The following is a 27,736-nucleotide window of genomic DNA, read 5'->3' on the forward strand; positions in this document are numbered from 1 at the left end:
ATGGCTCAGAACTGACTAAATAGATAATGTAGGATGCATTCTAGAGATGAACATATCATAAAACTGTAAACTTTAGTATTATTCTAAAGACTCAAACCCAGAGAGTGATCTTTGACTGAGGGGTTGTGTTTAATCCAGAGGTTAGACTCATCCATGCTCTTAGTGAGCGGCCTCTGTAGCCATCTCTGTCTCTCTGACCTTAATTGAAGCTGATGAAGGAGTCACCCCCCATGCAGCCGCCGCTGTCGCTCAGAATCTCAGCGTCGATGCAGTCAGACCGTACACACTCACAGGGTGGTCACCGGCCCTTTGTTTTTACACAGGCACCAGGGAGGGCACCACCGTCCCAAATAACAGTGAGTCAGCCTGTGTCATGGCTGTGACACGGTGAGCCCAGTGTCTGTGGAGGTTATGGTGGGGTCCCTTCATTGCGGGCCTCTCGCTCTTTCACTAACAGTCATGGTGTGTGTGTGTGTGTGTGTGTGTGTGTGTGTGTGTGTGTGTGTGTGTGTGTGTGTGTGTGTGTGTGTGTGTGTGTGTGTGTGTGTGTGTGTGTGTGTGTGTGTGTGTGTGTGTGTGTGTGTGTGTGTGTGTGTGTGTGTGTGTGTGTGTGTGTGTGAGGGGGGGGAGCACAAAAGAGACACACAGATGGGTGGTCTGACTCATACACATTTAATGATCTCTACTGTTTCTCTCTCTCTCTTTCCTTCTCCCTCTCTCTCTCACTCTCGCTTTCCTTCTCCATCTCTCTCTCACTCTCTCTATTGTTCTCTCTCCATGTCTGCAGATAACCTGGCGACTGAACGCTGATGACTTAAGAGTGACTGACCAATGGCATGAGGAACCCCACAAAGCACAACAACATCTAAAGATGACTTCACTGGAGAAGAAGAAAATACCCCTAAAAACCTTGTAGAGAAATGCTTCAGAGCCTCTTCCTACTCCCACTTCCATCTCCACTATTTTACCTCCAGCTTTTTTGTAAGAAATCAAAAACAAACAAAACACTTACTCAAATGATGAATCAAGATGATTGACAACATCAGAATAATATTACGGGAGAAACCATTTCCTTTGTAGGGGGGGGGGGACAAAACTTTGATGCATGTTACTGTAAGTAGTTCATCTAAAACCTTTTTCCCCCAAGTGGGATCCTCCACTAAGAAGACTCGTCCAAGTCCAGCGTTCCTGATTTAGGATAAAATACCCAAGCAACCCACCTCCTCCCTCTGAAATCCCTTACTCTATCTTCCCTATCAGAGGTCATTGTAACTACCATTGACAATATGTTCCTCGTTTTAGAGAACTTACTTCCTGTATCATTTTGGAGTTAGTTGGACTGTAAGACTACTATAGTGTATACTATTTGCATAATGAACCAGTCTTCCTCTCCAATGGACATGAGTGATGTACTATAGCATGGATCTGACTTTACTGTGTTCCTCAGTATGCTTGTAGATCACAAAACTCATAATTGTGGATAGTACAACGATTACACCTTTTTAATCCTAGATTCCTATCTTTACCAGGCAGTATTAACTTACTGTATACCAAGTAGAGCATTTTGTTGACCTGTATATTTGACTAAATGCATAGAAATGCAAGTAATAGCTCATTGTATTATTTGAATACCTGCAGACATATTAGGGAAACATTTCTGTCTATAAAGACAATGGGACTGTGACTAAGTCATATAGTGTTGACTATATTATGAAGGTAGAACCAATAATAAAGTATTAGAGAGTAAACATACTTTAGTATCCTCAGCAGGGTCCCCAATGCATCTATGTCATGTGTCTACCTGAGATCTGTGGGCAGCCGATCTTGTATTTGGTTTGTTTCTTTGTTGTTTCCTCATCCCTTTTGAATAGCTTGTATCAATGGCCCCTCTGGGCTCTGTACTGTGGTCTCTCTCATGGACCTCTCATAGGGCAACACATGTCCTCAGCTAAGGCAGGTGTCTCTATCTCTCTCTCCCACAACACCTGGCATGGTTTACCCAGGTGCTCTTCTGTACGGCCAAACAAGGAGAACGGAACATCACAGTATGATTTCAAGGTTGCAGAAACCACATTGACTTTTGACCTATCTCAAACTGTCTACTGAAGACATAACAACAACCAGACAAACTACAGCTGGTGGTGCAAGAGAGGATACTGCGCATGGAACGCAACGCACGCAAGATAACCTGACAGCATCTTCATCCTCTTGCATCCTCTACCTATATATGTGCTTCCAGGACAAACCTGATACCTAAACAGCCCCTCGCCTGCTCCCACAATCCTCTCTGCTCCTCCTCTCACCCATCCCAGAGACTCGTGAGGAGAGCGCCAGTTGATCTGTTTCTAAACGTTACGGATGGACGCTCGTCGTGACGAGCGTCCAAACAAACAAACACATACACACGCGCATACACACATATACCCACCCCACACACATAAACACTCTCAAAGGGAGACGAGTGGAATACAGTGGTGTATGTATGTATATTCTGTATGTATAGAACCCTCAGCTGTAATTAGTACATGTTGACATGTAGATGAAAATATGCATTGTGATCATAATACCTACCGTAGACAGGCTGGTGGCCGTTGATTTAGAAAGAGGAAGAGACACTCTCTCTAAGCCAATGGAAGCACTCTATCCTATGTTTTCAGGGTACATACTCTAAGTTTCCTTAATGACAGAAAATATAATGTGATGGAAATACTGTTCCTTTTAAAAAGGACCTCCTAAGCAAAACCACCGAGCTGAATGGGTTTTAAGCACTTTGAAGGGATGCATAACCCCCCCCCCCCCCTTTGATGTCAGAAAGAACCTGGCCAGAGTGAGAGAGCAGGGGGTGTGGAGGGTGGAGGGGCGAGGGGGGGGGGCAAACTGGGGCGCTCCAATTAAGTGGCAGTGCACAAAGTGGCGTGGGGCGCCCTGCCAGGAACTGTCTATTCATCCCATGTCAAAGGGATTTACACATCTCAATGAGTCAACAGCACTGCCAGGGCCTAGCAACATAGGGAAGAAGGGACGAGAGGAATACAGGAGAAGAGGAGTGCAGAGGAAGTGAGAGATAAAGGCAGAGATGTAGATCGACAGAGAGGAGAGAGAACAGCAGAGATGTAGATCGACAGAAAGGAGAGAGGAGGGCAGAAATGTAGAGTGACAGAGAAGAGAGAGAACAGCAGAGATGTAGATCGACAGAAAGGAGAGAGAAGGGCAGAAATGTAGAGTGACAGAGAGGAGAGAGAACAGCAGAGATGTAGATCGACAGAAAGGAGAGAGAAGGGCAGAGATGTAGAGTGACAGAGAGGAGAGAGAACAGCAGAGATGTAGAGAGACAGAAAGGAGAGAGAAGGGCAGAAATGTAGAGTGACAGAGAGGAGAGAGAACAGCAGATATGTAGATCGACAGAAAGGAGAGAGAAGGGCAGAAATGTAGATTGACAGAGAGGAGAGAGAACAGCAGAGATGTAAAGTGACGGAGAGGAGAGAGAACAGCAGAGATGTAGAGTGACAGAGAGGAGAGAGAAGGGCAGAAATGTAGATTGACAGAGAGGAGAGAGAAGGGCAGAAATGTAGATTGACAGAGAGGAGAGAGAACAGTAGAGATGTAGAGTGACGGAGAGGAGAGAGAACAGCAGAGATGTAGAGTGACGGAGAGGAGAGAGAACAGCAGAGATGTAGAGCGACGGAGAGGAGAGAGAACAGCAGAGATGTAGAGCGACGGAGAGGAGAGAGAACAGCAGAGATGTAGAGTGACAGAGAGGAGAGAGAACAGCAGAGATGTAGAGTGACGGAGAGGAGAGAGAACAGCAGAGATGTAGAGCGACGGAGAGGAGAGAGAACAGCAGAGATGTAGAGTGACGGAGAGGAGAGAGAACAGCAGAGATGTAGAGTGACGGAGAGGAGAGAGAACAGCAGAGATGTAGAGTGACGGAGAGGAGAGAGAACAGCAGAGATGTAGAGTGACGGAGAGGAGAGAGAACAGCAGAGATGTAGAGTGACGGAGAGGAGAGAGAACAGCAGAGATGTAGAGTGACGGAGAGGAGAGAGAACAGCAGAGATGTAGAGTGACGGAGAGGAGAGAGAACAGCAGAGATGTAGAGTGACGGAGAGGAGAGGAGAACAGCAGAGATGTAGAGTGACGGAGAGGAGAGAGAACAGCAGAGATGTAGAGTGACGGAGAGGAGAGAGAACAGCAGAGATGTAGAGTGACGGAGAGGAGAGAGAACAGCAGAGATGTAGAGTGACGGAGAGGAGAGAGAACAGCAGAGATGTAGAGTGACGGAGAGGAGAGAGAACAGCAGAGATGTAGAGTGACGGAGAGGAGAGAGAACAGCAGAGATGTAGAGTGACGGAGAGGAGAGAGAACAGCAGAGATGTAGAGTGACGGAGAGGAGAGAGAACAGCAGAGATGTAGAGTGACGGAGAGGAGAGAGAACAGCAGAGATGTAGAGTGACGGAGAGGAGAGAGAACAGCAGAGATGTAGAGTGACGGAGAGGAGAGAGAACAGCAGAGATGTAGAGTGACGGAGAGGAGAGAGAACAGCAGAGATGTAGAGTGACGGAGAGGAGAGAGAACAGCAGAGATGTAGAGTGACACAGAGGAGAGAGAACAGCAGAGATGTAGAGTGACGGAGAGGAGAGAGAACAGCAGAGATGTAGAGTGACGGAGAGGAGAGATGTAGATTGACAGAGAGGAGAGAGAACAGCAGACATGTAGAGTGACAGAGAGGAGAGAGAAAATGAGACAACAAGCAAACAATGTGACAATGTTGAAGTTAAATGGTTCCCACATTTAGAAATGTAGGGCAGCATTTCAGACAAAACCAACATTCTCTCAGCTAGACCTGACCAGACAAAATCTGCTCTTCTCTCAGGTCACCTCCACAACTCCTCTCCTACCCTTCCGCAAAAGAGTTCACTGACCCCTCCACCCCAGCTAGTGCCACTTCCCCACAGCCCTGTGACCTCACATCCTATCTGGGGTTGACTCTGTGTTAATGAACAATAGCTCTAAGCTCAACCAGATGTTCAGGCTAGCCGTTAAATACCTGTTGCTCTTCCACCCCAGCGATTCCTTTATCCTTCCCCAGTGCAGCTGCACTCTCCCTGGGCTGGGCTCCAAGTGCTTCAGCCCCTCTATGGAGGGGACCTCCACACAACCTGACTGCTCTGCTGTTCTGCTCTGCTGTCATCATCTAACAATAGCAGTGCTCACTGACTGATGAATCATGGCTTTAAAATAGGGATTGATGAGGATTCATGAGGATTCATGGGCTTCGGTGATGGCAGGTCTGATGACAGGGGTGTGTTGATGGTAGGGCAGAGACATCATAATGAAGCAACTATTTGTGTTTACATTGGCTTATATTGTATGTTTCATAAAATTATACACAGACCAATCAATGCAAGTGAATCATGTACAGTGGCTCTCCAGTGTAAAGCATTACCAAACCCAAAGCAATATTTAACAGTGGATTAATCAATGGGAAGACATCAGGGATGGACATAGACTGTGACCAGGGACAGTTAAGAGTTGGCCCCATTAGGAAAGTATAGTAGAGATAGAAACCAGTTCAATGTGTGTGTGTGTGTGTGTGTGTGTGTGTGTGTGTGTGTGTGTGTGTGTGTGTGTGTGTGTGTGTGTGTGTGTGTGTGTGTGTGTGTGTGTGTGTGTGTGTGTGTGTGTGTGTGTGTGTGTGTGTGTGTGTGTGTGTGTGTGTGTGTGTGTGTGTGTGTGCCTGCTTGGTGGGGAAGCAGTAGTAGTAAAAGGCGTTTGATGTGTGTATTAGCTCCCGTCCTTGCGGTCAGCGCGCAACACAAACACAACATCAAAAGGAGGATGGGAGCGGCGCTGCTACCTGGCTCTGTGGTGATAAGTTAATGCAGATCTATTAGGCAGAAGCATATTAAAGGATGAAGATGTCAGTCACACACACGGCAGGAGACATCACGTTGAGCTACTGTTGATGTCCTCCCGAGTTTGAAGCTTTCTGTTTTCGCCCATATGAAGCAAAATCATTTTTCTGAGGAGTTAAAGAGGGTATAAGTAACAGAGACAGTTGTGATCCCCCCTCGCCTGTTTGAAGAACACGGTTAGTGTGTTTTTCAATGAGATAAACTATCAGACTGCACACATGCCGTTTCATCAGAGTATGACCCTGACCATGACATTTCCCAGAAGCCTCAGTGTTATTCACAGGTTTCTGTAGATGCTCACACAGACACACACGCATACACACATGCCCTTATACACAAACGCTTACACCCCCCCCCACACACACACACACAGACACTCGTACACACACTCAGACTAATCTAAACAACCGGACTGTATGTAAACAGATCTGCAAAATAATGGATTGTTCAGTGTTCAAACAATAAGCTGTTAGCATATTCGCAGGTCAAAGTTATATTATCCAGAGTGCCACGCTGGGGGTATATTAACATGAGGGATATTTTGGAGAATGGAGGGAGGGGGCATAGAGTGCTGTCCTAATTCAGATGTACCCACTATTGGGCACCCCTTACCTCTTTCTTTCTTTATTTCTCTCCTCCACTCCAATACATACACAGACCCTCTATTTAACCAGGCTCACCCCTCCCCCTCTTACTTTATTTTCTCTCTCTTCTCACTGCTCATTCCTACTTTCATGTCTTCTGTCTCAATCCCCTCCCTCCTCTCTTTCCTCTCCCTCCTCCTTCTATCCATCACCTTTCCCATTTTCTTTCCTCTTTTCGCTTCACCTCTCCTTTTCTCCTCTTTTTCTGCTCTTTCCTCCTTTCTCCCTTTCTCCCCTATCCCAGACGGAGGCAAGCTATTGAGGTGAAGCACTCCATCAATCTCCCTGGTGAAAGAGAGAGGGAGAGAGCGAGAGAGAGAGAGAGAGAGAGAGAGAGAGAGAGAGAGAGAGAGAGAGAGAGAGAGAGAGAGAGAGAGAGAGACAGAGAGAGAGAGAGACAGAGAGAGACACAGAGAGAGAGAGAGAGAGAGAGAGAGAGAGAGAGAGAGAGAGAGAGAGAGAGAGAGAGAGAGAGAGAGAGAGAGAGAGAGAGAGAGAGAGAAAGGTGAAACGGACCCAGAATCTTGTTTTTGGATTAAGCAAATAGAGGAGTGGGTAATATAGGGCCATCAGGCTGCTTGGTGGGTCATTTGTCAGCCCTTCGCACGGCCACACAAACAAGAGACAAAAGGAGAGGGAAGTCAATTGCCACTGTCAGTGGAGAGGGGGAGAACGAGAAAGATAGAGGGAGGGAGCCATATCCACTTTCATTAGAAGTCTATGTATCCTCTAGCATGTGTTCTGCAGTGACTACCATGGCTTATGCATGTGTCAAGTCACATCCACAACCAAACCACTAGTCCGTGTTGTGTCTGTTAGGATAAATACGCTGTACCTTATTTGCTTTGGCCTCGTAGCTTAACAACTTAGCTGGCCTGTATTTGTTTTATCACCTAGCTCCTTCTCTTGCCTGGCTAATAAGTACATGCCTCTCTGGCTATACAGTTCATTAGTGTGATGGCTAGCTGGCTAATGTGTGTGTAGGGTAGGCTCCTGTCCCATTGGTGCACGTGTACATTGGGGAGGTGTGGCAGAGCAAACAGTGGGGAAGGACAGAGAAGAGGAAAACAGCTTATAAGAGAGATAATGTGACTGGTCATTTAGCTAATGGCAGTGATGTAATAGTGATTCTGTGGACTCTAGGGGCATAAGGGTGTGTAGTGGTGTGGTAGAGCAGACGGTCACATAGGGGGACTGTAGAGAGACCTTCCAGTGTTGTGACTGGACATAACAGACACATGCTCACGTTCCAACGCATGTCTGTATCTGTGTGTCATTTTTGGGTTGGCTCTGTGATGATTAGGCTTGACCTGAGACCTGAGACTGACCTTTGGCTTGAGGCCGGACAAGGTATTGGCAGTGAGGTCACAGGATTACTGTATAGACTGTATAGACCCTCCCCTCTTTTAAGCCTCCGTTGCTGTCCCAGGTCAAATCAACCTCATAATGCTGTACCACAGTGGCAGGGACGATGAGACTACCATGCTGCTGTAATGACATCAGAACAGAGTGGTGGAGCACGGCTTAGGCTAGTGAGATAATGAACAGAGGGTTTAATATGGTGATAAAGCTCCCATACCCCAGCCTGACCAACTGATTGGATTGGGCTCAAGGGGGCCCACTAGCCTCACATCAACCCCCTTTGACCCCTCACCGAGCTGGGATCGGTGAGAAGATTTGGGGGTCTGGATAGATTTGGATTAGCCAAATGGTCCTGACGTGATGTAATTGCCAAGGGACTGACCCCTGTGTAACACCAGAACCATAACAGTGCTGAATCCTCAGCATCTTGCCTAGTTAAATAAAGGTTCAATAAAAATACATACAAATCTGATTGGCTTATAAGGAGGATGCTGTTCCTGGTTTCCCAGTAAGGTTCAGCTAGGGTGACACGGATATGTCATGTGAGGCATCATATTTAGCTATTAGCTAAATCTGGTCCGACACATGTTTTCTCAGTGCTTTGAGACTTATGTTTTTGTTGTGTATTGTCCCTGCCAAATAAACTTCATAAATAAGTAAATAAAACGTTTAAAAAGGTTGTCGGTAAATGCATAAAATTCCAAACCTGGCTGAGGTTGTTATAGGGGAGGGAACTTCTAGAAAACCTGAGTTCCCGCTCGAGAAATAAATAAATTGTGGAATAATAAATCGCCCAGAGACAATGGACAGGTGGCATTTCAGGCTGCGCTGTTTAGTCGTGCAGTCTGCTTTCTGACAGCTTGATTTAGGCACCTGCAGCTGAGCCAGAATAACTGAGAGAGAAACAGAGAGAGAGAGAGACAGAGAAAGAGACAGAGACAGAGACAAACAGAGAGACCGAGAGAGACAGAGAAACATAGAGACAGAGAAACATAGAGACAGAGAGAGACAAAGAGAAACAGAGAAACAGAGACAGAGACCGAGAGAGACAGAGAAACAAAGACTGAGAGAGACAAAGAGAAACAGAGAAACAGAGAGACAGAGGGAGAAGGAAAACACACAAATCTCTATTCCATCTTCAATTCTCAGGCCTGAACTGCACTGATTGCAGAGGATACCATTCTACCACTCAAATGGCTGCACCCAGATCAGTTCAATGAGGTGGAATAAGGAGCTCTGCCCATTCTACGTCACTGTGAGTCGTGATGCCCATCTGACTCAGGGTCAGGTACATAGAGTGGTCACAGAAGGGATTGAGTCACCCCTCCACCATGACAGCCACCTGTTCCTGGCCCTTTCTGAGTCATATAGGGCTTATTGGGGGCAAGTGGATTAGGGTGCAGAGAGGGGGGAGTTTTGGGGGAACTTTGGTGGGGAGAAGGGGGGGTTGGCATATTTTTTATTTTACCTTTATTTAACTAGGCAAGTCAGTTAAGAACAAATTCTTATTTTCAATGACGGCCTAGGAACAGTGGGTTAACTGCCTTGTTCAGGGGCAGAACGACAGAACGACAGAACGACAGATGTACCTTGACAGCTCGGGGGTCTGAACTTGCAACCTTCCAGTTACTAGTCCAACGCTCTAACCTCTAGGCTACCCTGCCGCATAGGGTGTCCCCCGCTAAGAGATGGGTGTAATCCCTCTGTATTAAAGCAGTGAAACCTTGTCAGGGTGCAGAAAATTCTCCCCAAAACCATCCCCTTCACCCCTACCCCTTTTCATGCTCCCAGCATACATAGAGTTAGAGCAACACGGTGGGACAACCATACGCTTTCACTGAGTTCCTAAAACAGAGTGCCCCCCAACTCAATCAACATGTATCATTAAATTCCCACAAATAAATAATTGTGATAACATCTTTATTACCAATTGGCTACATACAATGAAGTTCAATACACCAATATTCACAATAAAACATTTTTATTTTAGATTGGCCTCTATTTAGTGTTAGGGGTAATATTTTGCTGTGGTTATGTCCCTCCTAATCTCCAGGTCAAGCAGTGATTATTTTTTACCCAATCTGTTTTAAAAGTATTGCCGTTAGAGGACAATTAAACATTTATAGCTCCTGGTCTAAAGCTGGTTTAAAGCCTGTTTCAATAAGCCCCACCTCCTCTCGCTCGCCCAGGTTAATTTGCTCTTCCCCCTCATTTCAATTTCACTGTAGTAAACGTCTTCCTTATTCCCCATGAGGGCTTCCATGGTGAGGTTTTGATTGTCCAAGGGGGTGGGCTGTGGTGTTGGCTGTGGTGGAATCGTCAAAGGGGTCGTCAAAGCCTCGGCAATGCTTGCCGGAGTCTTATTGCCGTGGCAATCAGCCCCATGCTACTTGGCCTGGGTGACCCCAGTCAGAGATAATCTTTATGGGATGGCCCATTAACATGCTGGGCAGGCCACCTCCCTCGTTTATCAAAGGCGCTGCTGTGAAATCAACTGTTTATGGACCCCCAGTGAGAGGATAGCGCTGCTGATTGCCTATATTAGGGCCTGGCTTGTAAATGAGGTGCCCATAGACAAGGAACCTTCAGTAGACTAGAGATACATATAATTATATGCTGGTGTTATTCTCACTAACTGAGCAATATATTTAATGACTACTGCAATAGCCGCAAGAGGGTTGGCATTGCAACCACCAAACCTGAAAACTCTGGGGGAGGGTGTATGTGTTCATCCACGTCTTCCATGTACAGCATGAACCCACAGAATACAACAATCCAACAACACCTACATGACGTTACACGTAGGGATGTTCAAATATATATGTGTCTATGTATGGCCATATAAATGTCCACTCCCATGATGCTGTCTCTAAACAACTCAATAGTCTTCCTTTCTTTCTACCCTGTCAAAGCTTCCTATGGTCCTGTGGATGTCATGTTGTTCTGTGGCTGTTTTGTGGAGATGGACATGTTAGCCACGTTAGCCGTGGAGTAGCGTAGCCTCATGCTAGGGAGGTGAGGCTGCTGTGGCATGGTCCGCTTAAAGCCTGATCACTGGTGAAGGCCTTGTCAATATGTCTTCCGTGATGGATGGTGATGGCCCACCGCGTCTTTGTACACAACAGGGGGCCCAAGTGTTTGACGCCTGAGAGATAGAGGGAGGGAGGGAGGGTGCGGGCGAGACTCAGCTTAATGTCCTTCACCAGTGCTGTGCATGTTCTCCCAACTCTGTGCTATTTGCTTTTCCCTTCACGGCACGGTTAACACCGTAAATTAACCTTTCCAATCACTCTGTGCTCAGAGTTTGGTGCACAACACAGACAGAGACAGAGAGGGAGTGAGAGAGAGACAGAGAGCGAGCAAGAAAGACACAGTGTTACGCAATGCACTGACTTAAGAGACAGAACATTCTCTTTTATGTGCACGTCCTGTGTACTCTGCAATATGTCCGTATCAAGCTGCTTTCTCTTCACCATTCTGGAGATGTAAATGAAACACATGAAAGACGATGTGCTGTAGAATCCCCCCTCCTTGTAGCCCATGTCTGTAAATAGAATGTAAATACCAAACAGCTATGCATGCTGATATACTAGCAAGTCGTTCAGGTACTTTTGTAATCCAAGATTCTCATTTGGCATGTACTGAAGAAGAAGAAGAAATCCAACAAGAAAATGAAATAAAAAATAAACTATAAAAATGGATACAGTTTGTTAAACAACTTCAATAACTGGGGGATATATGTCTTTGCTGTTAATGTTTTCTTACTGATACTTTAAATGCGATAGCCTGCCATTATTAACAGTGCTCTGCTCATGTTACTTGTTACCTGTTATTATGTTTGTAAAGATAGGGTTGAGGTAATGTAGGCCATGAACCTCCCGTAGGTTAGTGGATTGTCTAGGTCGGGGTATGATCGAGGAGAGAGGGGAGGGGTGGAGACAAGCTCTGACTCATACTTATCATAGATTATTTCAATGCCATTGCACGTTCGTATACATACTTTAAAATGAATTATTACATATCCTTAGTCGCTAATTCAGCCAATTAAATGCCATGGCCAAACGGTTTCGCTTGAAAGCTGTTAGTTGAGTCGGCAGGATCTGAGAGCCAGATTGAGCTGCTTATTTGATTTATTTAACCAAAATGAAAATTCACCAGCTTCAAAGAGTGGGCCGCTTTTTAAAAGGTACACATATGTTTCTAACACGACAACACAACATAATACTACAACAAAGCTCAGAAGAAGCTTGGTAGAGAACAACTTTGTAATGTTGATTCACTTCACTTATAAATTGAGGGTGTAATTAATTAGTTACAAATTACTTGCAAGGAGAATGAGTAATTTAAAACTTGGACTGGACAAATCCTGTTTTTCCAGTATGGTCTTTGCAATGCGTGGGTATATTGAGAAACAAGCAATGATTATTAAAAATTATAATTTGCCTCGGCCCTAGCGACTGAAATGTTCTGAGAGGATGAGAAAGGAGGAGGGTTGGTTGGATGAGAATGGTTTTGTTTTCTAAGAGTGTTTATTTTCCACCATGTTAGAAACTGAATTCCATGGCGCTCATGGTAGATGGAAGTGTCTAATTTTTAACCTGTGCTAAAGATATTTTAAATTTAATAAATAATCGTTGTAACAAGACAACTGCTGTCTGTGTCATAGTGTGTGTCATATCTTTGTACAGGTCTAGTTAATGATGGTCTATGCCAGACTGTGTGTGTAGTGTGACTTTAATAATATTATTCCTCAGTGTACTGTGCTCCTGTCCTTACAGTAGGGTCAGTAGATGGAGTGTGTGTGTGTGTGTTTGTGTGTGTGTGTGTGTGTGTGTACGTGTCTTTCAGAGTGTGTTTATATCTGCGTCAGCGTGTCTGCATATGTACTGTATGTACCCCTGAGTGCGTACATGAATGTGTGCATGTGTATGTGTGAGTAGGTGCCATGGTGACGGCCCATCAGGACTAGATAAACATGGACGTCAGGCTCTTTCAGGCCATCATCCATTCAAGCGAGCCACTCAACCAGGCAGGATGGGATTTGATACAGAAATAGCCAAATGTGGCCCTCATGCCTCCACTCTGGGCCAATGCTCCTTCCCCAGGGACCTGATAGTGCCCTCAACCCTCCACTCTGGAATAATGCTCCTTCCCCAAGGACCTGATAGTACCCTCAACTCTCCACTCTGGACTAATGCTCCTTCCCCAAAGACCTGATAGTGCCCTCAACTCTCCACTCTGGACTAATGCTCCTTCCCCAAGGACCTGATAGTGCCCTCAACTCTCCACTCTGGACTAATACTCCTTCCCCAGGGACCTGATAGTGCCCTCAACCCTCCACTCTGGAATAATGCTCCTTCCCCAAGGACCTGATAGTACCCTCAACTCTCCACTCTGGACTAATGCTCCTTCCCCAAAGACCTGATAGTGCCCTCAACTCTCCACTCTGGACTAATGCTCCTTCCCCAAGGACCTGATAGTGCCCTCAACTCTCCACTCTGGACTAATACTCCTTCCCCAGGGACCTGATAGTACCCTCAACCCTCTACTCTGGACTAATGCTCCTTCCCCAGGGACCTGATAGTACCCTCATTCTTCCATTCGGGACAAATGCTCCTTCACCAGGGACCTGAAAGGACCCCCAACCCTCCACTCTGGGCTAATTATCATTCACCAGGGACCTGAAAGGACCCCAACCCTCCACTCTGGGCTAATTATCATTCACCAGGGACATGAAAGGACCCTCAACCCTCCACTCTGGGCTAATGCTCCGTCACCAGGAACCTGAGAGGACCCTCAACACATTCTGGACTAATGTTCGGTCCCCGGACAATAAAGTGTACAAGCTCAGGGCGAGGATCTCCTTCCAGAAAGACATCAGGGACTGTAACATACTCTGTTTCACGGAATCATGGCTCTCTCTGTATATACTGCCCCATCCATACAGCCAGCTGGGTTCTCAATAGATCACACGGACAAGAAGAAAGAACTCTCCGGGAAAATGAAAGGTGCTGTATGTTTCATGATTAACTACTCATGGTGTGACTCAAGTCATTTTGCTACCCCAATCTGGAATACCTCACTATCAAATGGCAGCTGCGTTACCTCCCAAGAGAATTGTCTTCTGTCATCGTCGCGGCCGTGTATATTCCCCCTTAAGCAGACACTGTGACAGCGAGCTACACTGGACTTTGTTCAAACTGGAATCCGCATATCCTGAGGCCGCATTATTGTAGCTGGGGACTTAAATAAAGCAAATCTGAGGAAAACGCTACTGAGGTTTTATCAACAAATCACTTACACTATTCGCTCTTCAGAAATGTGGGATCATTGCTGCTCCACTCTTCCTATAGGCAGAAACTTAAACAGGAAGTACCCTTGGTCTAGACTGTTCAATGTTGGTCTGACCAATTGGAATCTATGCTTCAAGATTGTCTTGATCACATTCCGGGTAGCCTCAAAGAATAACATTGATGTATACACTGACTCAGTGACCCACTGAGTTTATCAGGAAGTGCATAGGGGATGTTGTTCCCATTTAGAACCTATCCAAACCCAAGAAAAACATGGATAGATGGCAGCATTCGTGTAAAACTGAAAGTGCGAACCATTGCATTTAACCATGACAAGGCAACTGGGAACATGGACGAGTACAAACAGTCCAGCTATGCCCTCTTGTAAGGCAATCAAACAGGCAAAACATCAGAATAGAGACAGAGTGGTCGCAATTCAACAGCTCAGACACAAGATGTATGTGGCAGGGACTCCAGACAATCACTGATTATAAAGGGAAAACCAGCCACGTCGCGGACACCGTTGCCTTGCTTCCGGACAAGCTAAACACCTTCTTCGCCCACAGTGTCGTCACCACGGGCAACCACCACTGACATGGACTCAGACCTCTCATTCTCCGTGACTGACGTGAGTAAGTCACGGAGCAAGGCTGTCGGCCCAGATGGTATCTCTAGCCATGGCCTCAGAACATGAGCTGACCAGCTTTCTGTAGTGTTTATAGACATATTCAATCTCTCCCTATCCCAGTCTGTTGTCCCCAATGGATTCAAGATGTCTACCATTGTTCCTCTACCCAAGAAAGCGAAGGTAACGGATCTAACTGACTATTGCCCCAAAGCACCCACTTCTGTCATCATGAAATGCTTTGAGAGGCTAGTTTAGGATCACAACATCTCCACGTTACCTGACACCCTAGACCCACTACAATATTCATACCACCAAGAAACATCCATGGATGATGCAATCACCATCTCACTGCACACTGCCCTATCCCATCTGAAAAAGAGGAATACCTATGTGAGAATGCTGTTCATCGACTACAGCTCAGCCTTCCACAACATAGTGCCCTCTAAGCTCGGGGCCCTGGGTCTGAACACCTATGCAAATGGATCCTGGACTTCCTGACAGGCCGACCCCAGTTGGTGAAGGTAGGCAAACAACACCTCCGCTACACTGATCCTCAACACGGGGGCCCCACAAGGGTGTGTTCTCAGCCCACTTCTGTTCTCCCTGTTCACCCATGACTGTGTGGACATGCACGTCTCCAACTCATTCATCAAGTTTGCAGACAGTTCTACAGTGGTAGATCACCAACACAATAAGACAGCCTACAGGGAGGAGGTGAGGGCCCTTGCGGAGTGGTGCCAGGAACATAAGCTGTCCCTCAAGATGAACAAAACTAAGGAGCTGATCGTGGACTTCAGGAAATGGAGCACACCCCCATCAACATCAACTGGATCGCATTGGAGAGGATGAAAATGTTCAAGTTCCCCGGCATGCACATCACAGAAAAACTGAAATGGCCCATCCACACAGATAGTGTGGTGAAGCAGGTGCAACAGCACCTCTTCAACCTCAGGAGGCTGAAGAAATGTGGGTTGGCCCCTAAGACCCTCACAAACTTATCACCGCCTTATCACCGCCTGGTACCGCAATTGCACCGTCCGCAATAGCAAGGCTCTCCAGAGGGTGGTGCGGTCAGCCCAACGCATCACTGGGGACACACTACCTGCCCTGCATCGACAGCACCCAGTACCACAGAAAGGCCAAGAAGATCATCAAGGACCTCAGCCACCCGAGCCACAGCCTGTTCACCCTGGTACCATCGAAGGTGGAGACAGTACAGGTGAACTAAACAAACAAAGGAAAAAACAGCCTGCATCTCCAGGCCACCAGTATCCTGCCCTGTACTTTAGTCACCATTACTAGCCTGCTACCACCTGGTACTCAACCCTGCATTTAGAGACTGCTGCCCTGTGTACATTGTCCCTGAACACTGGTCACTTTAACAATGTTTGCATACTGTTTTACCCACTTCATATGTATATATTGTATTCAATGCCTATCCTATTTAACATCTGCTGTACACACCCTTTCAATCAATATACTGTCAATCCCATCGTTTACATTTATATTACGGACACAAGCGTTGCTCGTTCTAATATTTCTATATTTCTTTAATCGTTTCTTTTAATTTGGGGGATTTGTGTATATTGTTTTGTATTGTTACTGCACTGTTGGAGCTAGGAGGATTTTGCTACACCCGCGATAACATCTGCTAAATATGTGTAAGTTACCAATATAATTTGATTTGACTGAATGCTCCTTCTCCAGGGACCTGAGAGGTCAGGGGCGCTGGGGACCTCATAACCAAATCAATAGGTTCTCTCGCTCTCTAACTATCTCTATCTCTCTCTCAAATTGTGTTTGATTGTATCAATAGTCAGGCACTATTGATACTGGGTCACATTTCAGTGAAGCTCTCATCCTTAGTGTACAGTATGTGGCCCCAGTGAGGATCGAAACCCACAACCTTGCTGTTGCAAGCACCATTCCCCACCCAAGCCACTGCTACTGCTGTTTGTTGCTTCTGCCACTATACAGCATGTCATCAGCCGGAGACGGATGGGGATGTTTGAACATAGTATTTTGAAGCTAATCAATAAGATTGCCCCCACCCCACCCTCCCCACGTCCCTCCTTGATAATGCTTGTGTGAAGGTTATCAGAGTCTTCATTCATTAAAAGCCACTCACAGCTGAGAAGAGGGAGGAGGGGGGTGGTGATTGGGTGTGTTTGTAAGTTTAAATAAATCGCTTACGAGAGGACACATTCAATTAGTTATTTCATTATACCCCTATGTGTAATCAATCGGCAAACCCGATAACAAAGCCACATCAATTTGCCGTGCCGCTCCGGCAGACATTTCTCCAAATGATTGAAGAGCACCTCTGTTGAGTGATGCTTCCAATGAGTCCTTCTCTCTGCTCTGCTCACAACTAAGAGGAGATGGAAGTTTAGCAGGGACCAGTATCACAACATCTGGGTTTTCAATATGATATTTAAGGTAAATAATTTAAGGTAAATCATTAGCGTTCTAATTTTCAAAGAATGACATTGAGGTTTCTAGGTTATTTCTAATTTCACTGTGAGAAAGATCTCTCTCTCTCTCTCTCTCTCCCTCCTCCCCTTCACCCATAGAGTGATATATGGCAGAATAGAAGCCTTTCTCTTTCTTTCTCTCATTCCCCCTCTCTCTCCCCCTGCACCCTGCAGCGAAGATAAACAATGTGCGAGTGACAGTCTCTCATCACTCTGGTGGCTGAAGCTCTGGCCCTGACCTGATAACATCAAGTGTGCGTGTCACCTGCCAAGTGCCTTCTGTCACACTTCAATGGCAACCCAACAGCCAGAGTGTGGGTAGGGTGGTGCATGTGTGTGTTTGTGTGCTTGTGCATGGGGGTTTATGTGTGCATGTTGGCATACCAGTACAGACCTTTGTTGTCTTGAGTGAGGGTGAACGTGGCAATGGGGGGTTTTGGAGGTATGCCAGGAAACGGAGAAGAAGGGGGAGGGGGAGGGGTAACGACCCAAATGAGAAGGACTTGTGCAGGCACTGTGAAACTATCTCATTTTGTGGGCTCTGCTAGTCTCATTCTCATGTTCAGAATGGACATGGTGATCCGGGAACGCAATTATTTTCACCTATAAAAGGCAACATATGCCAAGATCATAAAAGTTCTTATTGGACAGTAATTTATTAAAGCAAGTCGTAGAAATGGAGAGAGGTAGGGCACATAGCTTCAATATAAAGGTGCTTTTCTGCTTCTCATTACGGGCCTAAACGCCAGTAGAATTCAATAACATACTGTCTGGATGTAGAGTGAAGGGGATGAGCAGAGTAGGAGATGTATTTTCTTTATGGGGATCATGGTTGAAATGGGATGGTAATCCATAAAACATTCTATGGCCGTGTCCATTGTCCACGGTGTGTGTGAGGAGGTGTGCATATTTGGATGTCGGTGTGTGTGTGTGTGTGTGTGTGTGTGTGTGTGTGTGTGTGTGTGTGTGTGTGTGTGTGTGTGTGTGTGTGTGTGTGTGTGTGTGTGTGTGTGTGTGTGTGTGTGTGTGTGTGTGTGTGTGTGTGTGTGTGTGTGTTAGTGTGTGCTCTAATCAACCACCACAGTTAAAGAATCACCCAGACTAATGTCGTAATCTAACCCACAATCACATCCTTATTGGACTCTGAACTCCTCACCCTCATGTGTCCATTGGTTGCCTCTGCATCTGCGGGCATCGCTTCCAAATGGCAAAACGTCACTTTGTGCCAAGTTTCAATGAGGAGCTTGAGGAACGCACCCATGCCGAAAGAAACACTACGCAGATACAATCTGTATTCATGTCTGGATTGGATTAGAATTGCCACGTTCTCCAATATTGGCGCGTGATCTACGGTAAGTGTGTGTGTGTGTGTGTGTGTGTGTGTGTGTGTGTGTGTGTGTGTGTGTGTGTGTGTGTGTGTGTGTGTGTGTGTGTGTGTGTGTGTGTGTGTGTGTGTGTGTGTGTGTGTGTGTGTGTGTGTGTGTGTGTGTGTGTGTGTGTGTGTGTGTGTGTGTGTGTGTGTGTGTGCGTGTGTGTGTGTCTTGTGTGTCTATTGTATGTGTGTAAATCAGTGTAGAGCTTGAATGCGGTGGTGAATGAGCAGTAATACAGCTTCATTGTGATCCACACAATGGGGAATGATGTGGATTAGCCAATGGGGAGCAGATTGTATTGAGGAGCTTATCAGCATCTTCTCATTATCTAATACAGTAAGTGGAGGGGAGCTAATTGTGTCGGTGCATGTTTTGACACAGAACAATGGTTTCCTATGTACCACTGTTCATCTGCTGAGGAGAAATGAGTGATAAAGGAAACATTGTCTGGGTTTATTGTAATGCTAAAATTCAGTTTTTGTTCATGTAAATGATTGTAAATGACTCTGGTTATTCTAGACAAGGTGGAGGTTTTGCATCCTTTAGTGTGATAAATACCAACACAAATGAAGGAGAACAAACAAAACAAAAGCAGGAAACAGACCATTGTGTTTGGCTGGCTGGAGGGGAGGGCTTATCTACTGTACAGTGTGTGTGCATGCTTAGAGGATGTGTTCTGTGTATGTGTTTGGTCATTCATACTTGCTAGAGGAAACTGGAAACATAGACATGTAGGGAAAACACACTAACACAAACAATGATGGCGTGTATTAAAGCTATACAAATGACCTTTGACCCTAAGAGAGAATATGACATTAAATCAGGAACACTCATCTTGTTGGCGAGCGTCTCCCTTGGACAGTCTCCTTGGGTACACGTAGCCCCCATCCCTCTCTCTCCTCTCTCTCTCTCTCCCTTTCTTTCTTTTAAGGAGGAATGATGTGCCGGCCCATTGAGATAATGATGCTAATGGTAGTCCTTTACAGGGCTATGTCATTTAGCCCATGAGTGGCAATCACAGACCTACCATTCTGAAGACCTTGACTATGTAGGGACTTGATTACCTTGACCTTGTCTGAACCCATGGCTGTACATTCAGAAGAAGAGAGCTACAGAGCCATAGAGGGAAAATGTCTTTAACAAAGGGGCTTAATCTAGACCCTAATCCTGACCCCTTCTCCCTAACCTTTTGATGCCACAGACAAACACAGACACACAGACATCCCACTGGGAACAAGCTGAATGAATCAACATTGTTTCATTTCAACAAAAATATTGTTGGATTTTCCATCTGACGATGTTTAAATCAATGTGAAAAACTGACTGGATTTGCACAGAGCCATCAATGCACATTCATTTTGGGAAGTGTTGTATTCTTAACCTAAATCCAATGTCATAGTTCAAATTCAGGTTGATTTCACTTTAAATTCACATTATAATTATAAATTAAATATAAATGACACTGAACTGAATTGACGTCTGTGCCCAGTCAGATCGAACTTCACTCATGCCCCAAAACAGTAGTCAGATGCTAATCGAATACCTTTTGCAAGAGATACTCACGTATCCTCTGATGGTATATACTGGGATCATCATATTCCCTCTGATAAAGAGGCATCTACTTCCCAGATGAGAGGCTCTGCCATGTTCTCCAGGTAGACCACTGAGCAGACCGCAATGCACCTCCTGCCACATCACTCCATTAAACAATCACAACAACTGACTGATAGAATGGATGAGTAAGGCTCTGAGGATGCCAACTGAGATATAGAGCACTCTATAAACTAGTTTCTGATTCAGTTAACACTGCATTACTATGTATTCCAACAAGTAGAACAATATAACATGTTTGCTGATGTGGTGCGTCTATGCTGTAAAAATGGGGAAAACTGGTGCGTGATTGCAAATTTGACCATTTCTTTCCCAGTCTAGAGGACATTTAACCAATAATACGAGAGGCCATAGTCAATCGAATAGAACTAACGACCAGAGAACGCCGAACATTGCCCCCAACAACCAGTGTTTGTGAATGTAGCTTCATGTTTTGTTGAAAAATGTATGGTTTGGGAATGAATCTTGCTTTTTAATACTGGCAATTCATTGTATAAAAGCAATAGTACCCTGAAGTCCATGTGTTATGACATTTTTATCATACCTGTGATGAGGTCATGAGGCGAAGCAGAGTGGCGTAGACCCCTACAGCCATGACAAAAATGCCATAACACATAGACTTGCATGTACTATTTATACATTGAGTTTATACATTGGGTTACCAGCGTTCTGGCTGGCTCGCTAGCTAACGCTACGTGGATGATCTGTGTAGTAATGTTATTCATATCTCTGAGAGCCATTTGCATTGCTAGTTATAGCCTAATGTTAGCTAACTAGCTAATATAGAACCTAACTAGTTAGTTAGCTTTAGCTACCTGTAGATTCATGCAGGGTGGTAACATTATGAGTTGGGATTATGGTTTATTATTTAACTAGCTAGCTAGCTACATGTCTACACAAAAGACGACACTGCAAGTAACCATTTCACAGTACCGTTTACACATTCTAACAAGCCAGAAATTAACCACAAGCTTTTTCAGTTCTGCCCACACATTTTCTATGGGATTGAGGTCAGGGCTATTTTGCAAAGTGCACCAGTCCCTCCTGCAACAAAGCACCCCCACAACATGATGCTTCCGCCCCCGTGCTTCACAGTTGGGATGGTTTTCTTCAGCTTTGAAGCCTCCCCTTTTTCCTCCAACCATAACAATGGTCATTATGGCCAACAGTTCTATTTTTGTTTCATCAGACAAGAGGACATTTCTACAAAAAGTGCAATCTTTGTCCCCGTGTGCAGTTGCAAACCGTAGTCTGGCTTTTTATGGCAGTTTTGGAGCAGTGGCTTCTTCCTTGCTGAGTGGCCTTTCAGGTTATCCCGATATAGGACTCATTTTCCTGTGGATATAGATATTTTTGTACCTGTTTCACACCAAAGTACGTTCATCTCTGGGAGACAGAATGTGTCTCCTTCCTAAGCGGTATGACAGCTGCGTGGTCCCATGTTGTTTATACTTGTGTTCTATTTTTTGTACAGCTGAACGTGGTACCTTCAGGAATTTAGAAATTGCTCCCAAAGATGAACCAGACTTGTGGAGGTCTACAATTTTTTTCTGAGGTCTTGGCTGATTTCTTTTGATTTTCCCGTGATGTCAAGCAAAGAGGCACTGAGTTTGAAGGTAGGGCCTTAAAATACATCCACAGGTACACATCCAATTGACTCAAATGATGTCAATTAGCCTATCAGAAGCATCTAAAGCCATGACATCTTTTTCTGGAATTTTCCAAGCTGTTTCAAGGCACAGTCAACTTAGTGTATGTCATCTTCTGACCCCCTGGAAATGGGATACAGTGAATTAGAAGTGAAATAATCTGTCTGTAAACAATTGTTGGAAAAATTACTTGTGTCATTGTCACGACTTCTGCCGAAGTCGTTGCCTCTCCTTGTTCGGGCGGTGCTCGGCGTTCGACGTCACCGGTCTTCTAGCCATCATTGATCCTTTTTTCATTTTCCATTGGTTTTGTCTTGTCTTCCCACACACCTGTTTTCAATCCCATTCATTACCTGTTGTGTATTTAACCCTCTGTTTCCCCTCAATTCTTTGTCAGAGATTGTTTTATTGTCAGTGTAGTGTGATTGTTGTATAGGTGCGCGTCGGGTCCTCGTACCCATGTTTGTTTATGTACAGTTAGTGTTATGGAGCATACTCCGTGGACTTTATTAAAAGACTCCATTTTACACTCCATTTGACTCTCCTGCACCTGACTTCCCTGCCACCTATTACACCTATGCATGACAGTCATGCACAAAGTAGATGTCCTAACCGACTTGCCAAAACTATAGTTTGTTTACAAGACATTTGTGGAGTGGTTGAAAAACGAGTTTTAATGACTCCAACCTGTGTATGTAAACTTCCAATTTCAACTGTACCTGTAATCCCTTGTTTGCAGTGGAATCAATGTCATATTGATCACTGAGTAATTATATAATCGGAATGGTATTTATACCAGATGAAATTCATTTCCGTATATTCATTTTCTCTCTAATAACGCTAGTTCATCTTGAGTAGTGTGTATGATCATATGAGCTGGTATAATAGAGGTAGACAGTCTTTAATAATATAATTACATTTCATACATAATAGCATTTCATTGGGAAAGGTTCCAAGTTAATCTTGTTTCTTTCACTGTGTTCTCATTGCATTAGGTATAGTATGTTAATTCAGAAAAGAGCGGATACCGGATAAATTATTTGAAGTCCAGCAATGAACTTCATTAGTCACAGGCATGCACACATGAACACAGACACACCCAAGTGCCCATACAGTAATAATGTGCATGTGTGAACACACATGTGAGCATGCAAAACCACCCACACACACACACCTACGCACGCACCCACACATGCATGCACACAGCCCTTGGGCATGTCTCATTAAATTCAGGTGAGCAGATTCATTAAAACGTTATTTAAATCCCTCAGGACTGTAATCTGCATCACTCGTGTGCCTGTCACACACACGCACACACAGACACACACAAACATACACACACAAGAAAACTGCATTGGAACGATTGGTGTTGAAAGAATTTGCAGGTAAGCAGAAACATTGGTGTGACCTGTATACACAAGCACACCAACAGGGCAGTCACCGCATACACTCCCGGTAATACAGTAGGAATTACAAGCACACCAACAGGGCAGTCACCGCATACACTCCCGGTAATACAGTAGGAATTACAAGCACACCTCCACATCTGTCATACTCCAGTCTGTTTAATATCAATACAGTGGAATCTACCAGTGTCTGTTCTCTCCAATGCTTTACATTCAAACAACAATTGTGAACGGTTCGTTTTTTTCTGAATTTGCAAAACCTTGGTTCCTCCAGACTCCCCCTTGTGTGTCTCAGAGCTGACCTTGTGTGTCCCTATCCCCTTCCTCCCCCACTCTCATACCCCCATCTTACCCTCCCTTCCCAGCTCCTATACTCCTACACAACCACAGACCTGACCTTCAGTGGGCCTGTAATTGGTGTACCAGGGGTACGCTTTGTTAGCCTCGTGTAATTTCTGCAATAACTTTACTGATTGCCTGACACTGTCCTACACTGTGAGCCGCTCCGCCATGCTACACTGAGGATAAATCAGAGAGGAACTTAGCTGGAGCTGAGAGGAGAGGTCACACACCATGGGGCTATCTAACGACTCAATGGAATTTTGCCACATTCAATTCAATGAAAATGTAGTATGGTTTTCACTTTATAACAGAGATGTAGATGGGGCTTTTATGTTCAATTCTATGTAGTGTTTGGCTCTTTTCTGTTTTTATCTAGTTGTTCTCGAACATCATGTCGAGATTTTCGAGCAGGTGTTTCTAAAGGTGACACACCTCTGCAACACATTGAATCCAACATTGAAAAACAGGAGTTGAAACCAATTCAAAGAGACTCTATGGTAAAACGTCTTTAGTTCTCACGCTGTGTTTATTAGCAACTGTTCTGAGAAAGAGTGTACGACCTCCCACTCAATGCTGGGGACTCTGAAGGTGTCAACATTGACAAAGCTGATATGTAGGAGTCACGTTTCACTTATTCTTCTCATTGAACATTTTCCCACCTATTTAAAAACAATTGGACAGAAACTGAAACGTGAGGCGTGGTTTTGTACAAGATTTCAGGGGGAAATCATGAAAGTAGTGAGATGTGGAGATAGTGAGCAAATGTCTTTGCATTTTTTTACCACGTTTGCTTTTTGACATTTACTGATGATGGATAATATTGTGAGGTCAAAATGTTTACATTTACATTACATTTAAGTCATTTAGCAGACGCTCTTATCCAGAGCGACTTACAAAGTTTATATGATTTAACGGGTGAAAGAGAATATAAAAATCAAAACATAATGTAAAACAGCATGTTCTCAGTCCACCCACACAACACAGTGAACAGGCTCCGAACAGGATATGAGAAAGAGAGAAGGTGAGAAAAAAAGAAAGAACAAGAAAGAGAGAGAAAAAAAAGTAAACCATCTCGGGTGCGTGCTGCGAGGCCCTCTCCTGACCTTCACCTGGGTGCCGAGGCAAATTGCATTAGAGAATGACATGCCATTCATCTGGGCTGTACTTGGAGGATCATTTAGCTAATTTAATGATTCATAAGTTTAACACCTCTTAATAATTTCATTTGGCCCCCGCGTGATTGAAATCGTGGCGAGTGAGTTGCGTGCACGGCGCACGGAGGGAGGCAGATGAGATGAGCTTGGCTGTCTGTCTGGATGTTGGAGGGAGATAGAGGATGGAGGGAGAGCAAAAGAGAGACAGAGGAGAAGAAATTCCCAGAGGATGGTAGATCAGTCTATTACCAGCCTGACCTTTTCCCTCCTCTGGATCCACCATTAGAGGGGAAATGTGAAAGTAAAGCATTGATTAACACAGTTATCCAGCCTGGTAGGAGAAAGACAAAGGAAAAATATGTTCATACATTAGGAAAATGCCCTGCATTATTAATGTAAGGATTTGTGTTAAGTGGAGAGCCATGGCGTTCCTGTTTTATATGGGATGTATAGTGAGAACTCACACTGGCAATAGAGAGGGGATTGAAATAGAAGAGGACTACTGTGATATTTACTTTAAACCATGGAGGGAAAAGGCTTTTCATAGCATTTGATGATTGCAAAAATGTCTTGAACTGTTTCAGGTTTTGGAAAGTAATGATCTTTGCCTTGATACCTTGATCTGCGTGTAAATATGAACTACATGGCAATGCGGTGGGCCTTGACCTTCTATAAACACCGTGTTATTACAAATGACAGCCCAAATACTGTACATGCAAACTCTCAGCAGTTTCCAAAGCCTTACAAAAAACATGTTTTCAATGAGTCAAGTTGCATACATGTAACTATTGCATAAATATAATGAATGAAACTGCATGGTCAGGAACTTGTATGAACATTGTGGGACTTTTGATGTTTCACGTTCACATTTCACACCGTTTCTTATAATGGTGAATGTATTGTGACATCAGCTTGGAACAATCTATACCGCAGAGTTGTGTAAGATCACCTAACTAGGCCACAGTGCTGGTAAAGAACATGAACATATTTAATAATATGGGTAATGGTGTCATCCACTGAAACTCATCACAAACTGTCGGTTTGAGGGCAGGTTGGCATTTATTGGGATGACTCATGTACCGGAGGCAGCTCTGCATAGTCTTCCTAGCTAGCACAGCTACAAAGTCATAAAATCTGTCATCAAACCTAACCTTAACTCTGACCACACTGATAGCCTTATGCCTAAACCTAACCTTATATGAAGACCCCAGCAAAGATGATTGTTTTCATAAATGTTTTCCAATAAATAGCCAATTATGACTTTGCTGCTGGCCCATGTAGTGGAAATATCTCATCTCTGCCTCCAGGACAAGATTTATCCCAATAAACGTCAACCTGCTGTTTGTGCAGCCACTGAGGACAGACCATGGTTGCAAAGAGAACAGAACAGGCCAGGGTGTGATATAGGCTGATAGTCAGAGTGATCTGACCACAGCATGTTGACTGATACCTCGTAGGAGGCGAGGAGAACACTGAGCTGAAGGCTGAGATGGTGGTGGTGGTGACACACACTCCTCTGGTCGGTAATACACTCCTCCGGTCGGTAATACATTCCTCCGGTTGCAGTTATGGTTGCAGTTTCGGCTCAGTGCTCGTGTCTGTCTCAGAACTTCTACTCTCGGTTCCCAGGGGTTAGTGACTGTGTGATGATCTACCATGAGGTCCACACTATCAGAGCCACATCAATACAGATTGCCTGGTCTGTTTTGACCTCTGGAATGAAAAAAAGGATTCTAGTGTAATTGTAACTTGAGGGGGCAGTGATTGCATGTGTAAAAATGGCTCCATTGTATGATGGGTAAAGGAATGATTGTGAACATTTCTCCTTAAGATAACTTTATATTATTTCATAAACTGTTTTACTGTGACACTTTGTGCATTAATAAGTACATGAAGTCAAATCCCATGTCAATAGCAATAACAGAGCCTATAATTGCTTCACAAATGAAAACATGCTAAAAGGCACCTTGCAGGCCCTTGGCCCCAAACATTCAGATCACAATGTATTATATCAGCAGCAGCTGCAGATGGGTATAGGACAGAATCTTGTACTGCACAGAGTCTAATTCAGATTGAATTTAAATGGGATTTTTCCCTTTCTCACCATACGTCTCACATCTCCTTACAAGCCCACTGAAGCCTATTAGCTTTGACCTTGTCTGTTGGCCATTGACTGTTCTCCCCATACCTCGTCACCATCTCATTCTCAATGACCCCAAAGACACAAGGTCAAGACAGACCCACCTACATTCATCTCAATCTATTTACAGAGACCAGGAGCTTGGTGGTTGGTTGTGTTAACTAGCGGGGCTGCCAGAACAGTGATGGACCTCCAGACAACCTTGGTGGGCCCGGCTCCAATCTACCCATCCAGGACGTGATGCTTATCTCCAGTTTAGCTGGGAAGAGAAGAGAGGACTCCAATTGTGTGGGCCCTATGTTGTCATGATGGACAAAGATACTCTATTAAGTTCATGATTTAAGGGTTTGCAAAGATGAGATGCTGAGAGGCTATGTGTCAAAACAAACCAAGCCACAGCTGGCACCTGTGTGTGTCCACGTATACACACACATGCTCACATTCCATCTGTCAAGGCATCAGATATCCCTTTCACCATAAACATCTGCTTTACAGCAATGTATCTCTCTCTCTGACTCTCTCTCTTGTTCTCTCTCTTTCTCTTTCTCACTCACACACACATACATACAGTACGTCTATGATGCAGGGACAACATCATCTTTATATGATTCTCATAGCATACTGGCTTTTGGTTGCGTGTTGTAAGGTATGTGAAACAAACGACACCAACAACCACAATTTAGCTTTTCCAACTTAAACTTTATGAAGCATTTAGCTCTGGATTACTGAACACCCAAGTCCAAAT

This window comes from Oncorhynchus gorbuscha, linkage group LG04, assembly GCF_021184085.1.
Source record: "Oncorhynchus gorbuscha isolate QuinsamMale2020 ecotype Even-year linkage group LG04, OgorEven_v1.0, whole genome shotgun sequence".
Lineage (NCBI taxonomy): Eukaryota > Metazoa > Chordata > Actinopteri > Salmoniformes > Salmonidae > Oncorhynchus > Oncorhynchus gorbuscha.